Genomic DNA, 9,050 nt, shown 5'->3' on the forward strand with positions numbered 1-9,050 from the left:
CTTCGGAACACAAATTAAGATATTTTTGATGTAATCTGAGAGCTCTCTGACCCTCCCATAGACAGCAAGGATAATACGAAACGTAGTAAGGACATCGATAAAATAGTCCATGTGACATCAGGGGTTCAACCGTAATTTTACGAAGCTACGAGAATACTTTTTGTAGAAAACAATAATAATTTAATTTATTCAGTAATTTATTCTTGTCCCCGAGTTACTGTCTTCTGCCATTTTGGAGAGTGTCCCAGAACGTAACCACCGTTGTTTACGTTCAGCATGCGCGCATTTCTACTGAACGTAAACAACGCTGATTATGTTGATTACGTTCAGTGGAAACTCTCCAAACTGGTGGAAGACGGTAACTCGGGGAGAAGAATGGTTGAATAAATTACGTTATTATTGTTTTCTTTGTGCACAAAAAATATTCCCGTAGCTTCGTAAAATTACGGTTGAACCCCTGATGTCACATCGACTATTTACCGATGTCCTTACTACGTTTCGTATTATCCTTGCTGTCTATGGAAGGGTCAGAGAGCTCTCAGATTACATCAAAAATATCTTAATTTGTGTTCCGAAGATGAACGAAAGTCTTACAGGTTTGGAACGACATGAGGGTGATTAATTATTGACAGAATTTTCATTTTTGGGTGAACTAACCCTTTAAAGTAGGATAATTAATTATGCTACCTGACAAGACAGCTTGATTGAGCCAAACTCTAAAAGAGCATCACATGTATTCTTCATGCATAAAACAATCTCAGAAAGCATTGTGACTAAAATATTTAAAATGCCTGACATCCAATTTCTGAAAAAAATGTTGATTATAACCATTTAGAATTCATTCCGTACTGGAAAGTATTGATTAAAAATGATTTAGTGCAATTCATCATCGATTATTGTACTCATTTGTACTACATACTTATTAGAGTATTGGCATGTTAGCTTAGCAGTGCTAGCAAATAATGCTTTTAAAATCAGATGAGTCAAGTTTCCCGCTGTTCTTGTGGTTTGTGGAGTTCATGTTTATATGAAATGTTCCAAATCAGTGATTTATGAGATCTGTGAGTGGTGATTTCACTGTTTTCATTGGCTTTCGATGACTGTTGCCAGGTGAATTGATATGCTGTGGAATGGCTACATATATGATATGATATGATATGGCTACATATGTTACACAGGCCACATGTTGGCAACCACAAGCATGTTGTTCAGGATTTAGGGTGTATGAACGTCTGGGGAGGAAATTGGGTGATGGACAGTGAGCATCTGGGAGTCTGAGAGAAAGCCCCATTGGAGATCATTATAAATATGTAAACATACACTGTATGATGGTTTTGGGGCAGCTACATGCTAGGGATTACATCAGAGAGCACTACTGACAAGCAAGAATCTGTGAAAGTGATGCTCTGTCATGCATTCAAAAGTTGAGTAAATTGTAGCTTTTCTATGTCACATACTTTAGGCTTCAATTGGCTGAAAATAATTGGTAAGAGAAAGGTTCGGTTGTGATTTTAGAAATTACATTCACTGTAGTCTCGTTGCTCTTTACACACCATTCCAAATGGATTCTGTCAGATCTTTCTCTAGTGTTGTGGCACCAAAGATACCTGGTTATTTCCTTAACATATTGAGTCTTGGTGCTCATGTGGGAAACGGGAGTTCAAATCCAGCTTGCAACATTCCTATTTCTCACTTCGTTGCTGTATAATTTCTTTCTTTCTCATCACTATCCATATTATAATTGATTGTTTGATTGTTGAAATGATTGTTTTCTTGTGGTGTCAAAATAGCAAAACAGTTGTTTTTTTCGTGATTTCAACATCAACCTGAAACCGAATACAATAATAAATAATAATAATAAAAACAAATTGTTTTCATTTCCGTTTGTTATGAGCAAAAGCAACTATTTTTTTATGTCAACATCACGAAAAAACAAGAAAGAAAGAAAATAATAGTTGGCCTCCGGCTTTCGTAAGTAAGAGGAAAAAATGCAGTAAATTTAAATGATACTCCTTGAAGAAAGGGGGTTGGGATTCTCATAAACTGCAGTAGCAGGTTGTACAGGTTTGACATGGGTTGGGTCCACGGAAGGAAGAGAGAGAGACGCTTCAATCTTGCCTCTTTTTAACTTGTCTTTGTCTCTTTTGTGTGCAGTCTTCCACCTACCATATATATATAAAGAGCTTTTTGCATGGCTCTTTTTGCGTGTCAGTGTAGTAGCCATCCTCCTTACTCTGTTATCCAGGAAGATTTGATAAATATATTTGAATGTTGTGCAGATTAGACACTAATGTGTTCCTGAAAGTTTTTAGAAATGTTTTTTTAAGGCATTTCTTCAAAGCATCTATATTTTGGTTTAGACCGTTTTGAAGATCATACTCTGAAACAGGCAAAGAGCTTCTCCATGTAGGGCAGTGTTAGCAGGATCTTGTCAAGTTGCCTGGTGAAATAAAACACACTTAAACTGACGTCGATACAGCATTTAGATTCACATATTCTCTTAACGGCCCATTAAACCATCAGAGGGTTCAGCGTAACTTGCCCATGCCTTAAAATGCCGTCCTTATCTGTAATCCGACCTAGGGCAGCAGCTGCTAGTCTACTTGTTGCCCTGTTGTTCTTCGTGAAAGGGTGTGTGTGTGTGTGTGTGTGTGTGTGTGTGTCGGTGTGGAGTGTGCAAAAGGAGGGTTGTTGATGAGCAAAGGCCTTTTCCCTGTTGACAAGCATTGCAGCTGTTTTTCCAAGTCTCCGAAGAGAACTGCCTCCTGTCTGTGCTGCTCAGCCTCTGTCAGACAGACTGAATTTGTGAATCGCTAAAAAATAATGGTTATTTATCCACCTAGTATCACAAGATGCAGTATTAGCTCAGAATGTAGCAGAATGTTCTTGTCAAGTGTTGAGTCTAATTTGTCCTAATAAAACATTTCTGGCTCAACTCAACTGAAAATATAAATGAATAAATAAATGCAATTAATTACATTACCCTTGTAATTCTTTAAAATAGGTCACATATTTTTTTAATAATTGAAATTCAATAATAATTTAATTACTTTAAGCATAGTGTAAAATCAGTAATCATTACCATGATGTATAAATATTTTATGATATACGCTATTGTTTAAATGTTTGGGGTCACTAAGCTTTTTAATGTTTTTAAATGAAGTCACTTATGCATTTATTTGCAACAATATTGGAAAATATTATTACAATTTAAAATAACCATTTTATGTGGACATGTTTTAAAATGTAATTTATTCCTGAGATCAAAGAGTTTTCAGCATCATTACTCCTTCAGAAATCATTCTGATATGCTAAATTGCTGCTTCATAAACATGTATTATTATTATTATTATTATTATTATTAATGTTGTGCACAATTGTGCTGCTTAATATTTTTGTGAAAACTGGGATACATTAATTTCAAGATCCTCGATGAATAGAAAGTTCGAAAGAAGAGCGTTTTTATGAAATAAATCTTTTGTAAAATTATCAAAGTCTTTACTGTCACTTTTGATCAAATGCATGCATCTGTGGTGAGTAAAAGTATTAATTTGTTTAATCCAAACGTTTGAACAGTTGTGCATATTTACAATGTAAAATAATTTAATACAATTCATTTTTTTAGCATTACAATAATTCGAATAACTATAGTTATTCATTGTCATGAAGATTATATCAGTGTTATTTTTTTCTGTTGATTTGGCGGTGAATATATGAAGCTGGCATTCATTAGAGCTTTCTTGAGATTCATTCAGCAAAAGCAAGTCAGATAGTCAGAAGTCGGTCAAATAAATCCCCCTCAAAGTGTTTATAATAGCATAATGTGGGGTTAAAGGTTTAGACAAGATGCTTCTTTAATGAACACTGGTTATCCATCAAGAGTGTTGGATGCTTTTGGTTTGTCACTTGATTCTGTAAACCGATGTCTCTTCAGAGGCCAAGCGCTGCTGGAGTCGGCGGGTGACCTTTTCATGATGTCTGCTCACAGATAAGGCAACATGCTTGAAACCAAGGTCAATATTTACTCATCAGAACTACACATAAATACCCAAACATAAGGGAGAAAATGCACAACAATTCACATGCTTTAAGAAAGAAACAGCCGTGTGTATGTTGACTGTTAATAATATGCGTGATTTCTAGTTCAGTTGGCTATGTGAAAGTTATGAACCCAGTACACATACAACAGCAGTATTGTCCTTGGGGAGAGCTCTGTGTGTTTCCTGAGCCCTAGTGGATGCCTAAATTGGTCAGGCAACCCACACTCCCACTCCCACCCCCACCCCCTATGATTTCCCTGTTCTTCAGGCCTTTTTTGGACTGGGGTGCTCGTAAGCGAGAGGGAAGGAGAGAAGTGGACGGGAGGGGAAGGACGGAGGTGTGGGTGACACAACGGATCTCCTGAGAGAGAGAAAGAGAGAGAGAGAGAGGGCGAGAGAGTGTGTGTGTTAGCAATACTGTGGCTTTCTTAATAAGGGCATGTCTGGAATGTCAGCCCTTCTCTCTCTGTAGGTCCATACCAGTGGTCCTCTAGTACCTCCGATAACCGCTTTAGCTCCTCTCGTGCTGTTTCTGAAGTCCAGTGTTTTGGTTTTGGTGGTTTTTCTTTCATATTTGCCATATTATGGATATTAGAGTCACTAGTTGGGATGAATACTTAAATTCCTCAACTAAAAATTCTGTAAATATTTTAGACTCGGCTTTAGACATGGTTTTAATGGATTTCGGCCAGAAAAAAATATAACGGAAATTTTTAGTGATGTTTTTCACTTTGTATTAACCACAAATGTAGTTAAATATAGCTTAGCAGTGATACATATATTGTAAAGCATTTATGTCTTGGAGAAAGTTGCAGTATGTTTGAATGCCGAGGAGCGTTCACCAAATCCATGGCCACAAAAATGCTTTGAGGGCAGTTCTTATTAGTTCACTCTGTTTTTCAGAATCATTTTGCATATGGCCTCAGTGACTTCTTTAAAGAATGAAGACACAGATTCTAATTTCCTTAAGATGAATGCCTATATGTGTCACGCTACGGTGAGATAAACACACGAAGAAGATGAAGATTAATGCAAATAGTCTTTAATAAATCCACACAAGGGTAAATCCAGGACATAACAGGCAGGAAACACACGTAGGGACATAGTAGACCGGACGACAAATAGTGAATTGAACACAACTTAAATAGGAGGGCTGATGAGGGTAATTAATGATATACACACCTGAACCAAATGACAATAATCAGACATGAGGGAAAACTAAGTCACACAGAACACATGAGCAATGAAAACACCAAAAGTCCAATGGGGTGTGACAATATGTTTGTTTTTAGAGAAATGGTCTCCAACTTTAATTAGGGGCAGTTATGATAGATCACAAAGTCTATATACACTGCCATTCAAAATATTTTTTTCTTAAAGAAATTAATAGCTTTATTCGAGAAAGACACATTAAATTGATCAAAGGTAACAGTAAAGACATTCATAATGTTATAAAAGATTTACATGTAATATAAACGCTGACCTTTAATGCACCTTATAATGCATTGTATGATCTCATGAATAATAGTAACCACAGTTAGTACAGTATAATGCTTATCTATTCATTAGAAAGTATAATGCATTAAAACACATGAAAAACAAACCTTCAAATATTATGTAATGAAAACACCAAAAGTCCAATGGGGTGTGACAATATGTTTGTTTTTAGAGAAATGGTCTCCAACTTTAATTAGGGGCAGTTATGATAGATCACAAAGTCTATATACACTGCCATTCAAAAGATTTTTTTCTTAAAGAAATTAATAGCTTTATTCAAGAAAGACACATTAAATTGATCAAAGGTAACAGTAAAGACATTCATAATGTTATAAAAGATTTACATGTAATATAAACGCTGACCTTTAATGCACCTTATAATGCATTGTATGATCTCATGAATAATAGTAACCACAGTTAGTACAGTATAATGCTTATCTATTCATTAGAAAGTATAATGCATTAAAACACATGAAAAACAAACCTTCAAATATTATGCATTTTAACTTTAGTTACAAATATTTATGAAAATATATATTATATTACAATGTACATTATCAACCCCAGTGTATGGGGGTAACACATTAAAAGTAACTTGAATTACATAATCAGATTATTTCTTTCAAGTAGCTAGTAAAGTAACGCATTACTTTTAAATTTACAACAAAATATCTGAGTTACTTTTTATAATAAGTAGCGCAAGTTACTTTGTTTTCCATTTATTGATTGAGACCTCTCTTGTTTCCATGTTGAGTATTGCAAAAGTAATGTAACGTATTATGTTCCATAAAAAGTAATGAAGTAACGCAATTAGTTATTTTTTTTAGGAAAGTAACTTTACATTACTTTTAAAAGTAACTTTCCCCAACACTAATTATCAATACCTTTATAATGCATTATACAAAAAGGCTTCAAGTTAATTTTTACCAAATTTTCTATACATCAAAGATTCCTGATACAATTTATCAAAGTTTCCACAAAAATATTTTGTCGTCTTACCAACCCCAGACTTTTGAGAGTTGATAATGAAAGTTTATATAGTGTATTGAAATATTAATTGTGGGATTGGAAAAACAGAACAAGGCCATGAATTGAATACAAGCTGTTCAATTTGATTTAGTTAGACGTAAGAAACATATAAGAAAACAAATATTGCAATGATTTTATTGTCTTGAATTTGGCCTTTTTTTTCATAAAGACCATGCCAGTTGGTTAGTTTTGCCCTTTTTATTGAGTCATGAAAACTTGTGAGTAGTGGTCGACCGAAATATCGCCAAGGCCGATATATCGACCGATATATGGCACTTTTCAAATATCGGCATCGGCCGATTAGTTTTTCTGTTTGGCCGATGCATTCGAGGCGGGACTTTTATTTTGACAGCGCTGAGAGCGGCAGCGCCTGAGCACATAGTGCTCACATTCTCCCTCTTGTTCGCTGTTGTCGTTAACAGTTCTGTCTAATACGGATAGAAGTCTGTCTAATATGATATCATATCAGATAGAACTGTTAAACAAAGGAATTAAAATGTATACAAAAAATATTATAACGATTGCTCTTATATTATTAATAATAGAAAGGCAAACATTATAATACTTTCTCGTTTACTGTCAGCATTCAGCAAATACGCATTTACATCATTTAAACAAATCTTTGAATGGCTAATGAACATTTAATTTCACAAACCTTGCAAACTTAGTCGAATCACAGATCTTGTGAAGTGTGCATGTGACCTGCATGCGTGTTCTCTGCGTGACTTTCGGTCTGTGCAGATTGAATGCTTTAAACATTATATTCGTGATTTCAAATTATGCTGGGCTTTATGCATTTGCCCTCATATTCATATCATTTTCACTGTGTGCTGTATGTAAAATGACTGTTACCTTGGATTTATTTGAAAAAATAATAATAATATTCCCAATGCATTCCCAATCCTTTTTAATTATATTTTTTATTAAATATTTATTTGTGGAAAATACTTTGTCATCTAAAGTATAAGTATGTTTTATTTAGCAAATTAATTTTTGTATCCATTTTCAAATTATTTCACATTTCTTAAATATTAATTAAAATAAATACAATTATATCGGCTTTATATCGGCCACCCTGCTTTGACCAGATGTAAGTGAGGATAGCAAAATAAACTGAACTGTGATATATTATACCCAAAAATTCTTGATACAGTGGACTACCAGTAAAACTGATACAAATTTGCCACCAAAAATTATTCAGACCGAGTCTGGGGAAAAATTTATGTTCAGGTTTGCATGAAACTGGTTGACAGCATGCCTAGGAGACTATATGGTGTCATTAAGGCTAAGGGTCACCCGACAAAGTATTGATAGCTGTATGAATCATTTTTGGTTGATTGTAATCCATTACATACCTTTCTATCAAAGTTATCTGACATTATCAAGCTGAATTTGTTCTGACACAGTTTAACTCTGAGTTCTTGTCATATTTTATTACCATTTTCTAAACTATAGTGAATAAACTGTGATAATGTGAGAAATGGTTAAGGTGTCTGAATACATTTAGGTTTGACTGTATCTATTTGATAAATGAAGTTAACCAACTAACATTATACATACTCTTTTGGTTTCTGTATCCAATATTTAAAAAATGTACAAATGCAATGAAAATATTGGTATCGGTACTCGGTATCGGCAAGTACCAAAAATAAAAGTATCGTATCGGGCAAGTACTGGAAAAAGTGGTATCGGTGCATGTGTCAGTACGAGTTTGAGTCATTTTTGCAAATCAGTTCATTCAAGCTGTCTTCTTCAATTAAATGAGTCAGTGTGATTGCACATAGTCATTTGGAATTCTTCATTCTTTAAAATGTTTAAAAATGTTTTTCACATTTTCTAGTAAGCCAAGCCGATGTAGTAAATATTGCTGCTTATTGCTATATATTGTTGTGCTATATTGTGAACAATGAAATTAGAACACTTTTTTTTAATTATCGGAGTATTTGAGTTACATACAGTGGTGGAAAGAGTACTGGAAAAATATACTCAAGTAAAAGTACCATTACCTTCCAAAAAATGTAGTGTGAGTAGAGTAAAAGTACTTGTCCAAAAACCTACTTGAGTAAGAGTAAAAGAGTAGCCTATTTAAAAGTACTCATGAGTACTGAGTAGTGAGTACTGAGCTGTGGATTCTACCCCCTCATAATAAACGCTGTACACCGCAATTTATACATTTTAAAAACATTGTACATTCTGTAATTCACATTATCTTATTAAGAGTATCTTATCATCCAGCAATTTTAATTTTGACTGCCAACTCTTTAAAGTACATCAAAACAGCACAGAAACAGTATTCAGTTGAAGAAAAGATGAAAGTTATTCTCAGTACAATCATCCCCATTTAAATCATAAAGCCACTGAGACAGAATATGCTGTTGTGGCACATAAAATATTAATGTTTAGAACCGTGCAAATACAAACACCATTAGAAACTCATAGCTCAGCATCACACACCATGATATGGGTTAAAATGAGAGCCCATTT

Source organism: Sinocyclocheilus grahami, unplaced genomic scaffold, assembly GCF_001515645.1.
Source record: "Sinocyclocheilus grahami isolate Dianchi unplaced genomic scaffold, SAMN03320097.WGS_v1.1 scaffold676.1, whole genome shotgun sequence".
NCBI classification, from domain to species: Eukaryota; Metazoa; Chordata; class Actinopteri; order Cypriniformes; family Cyprinidae; genus Sinocyclocheilus; species Sinocyclocheilus grahami.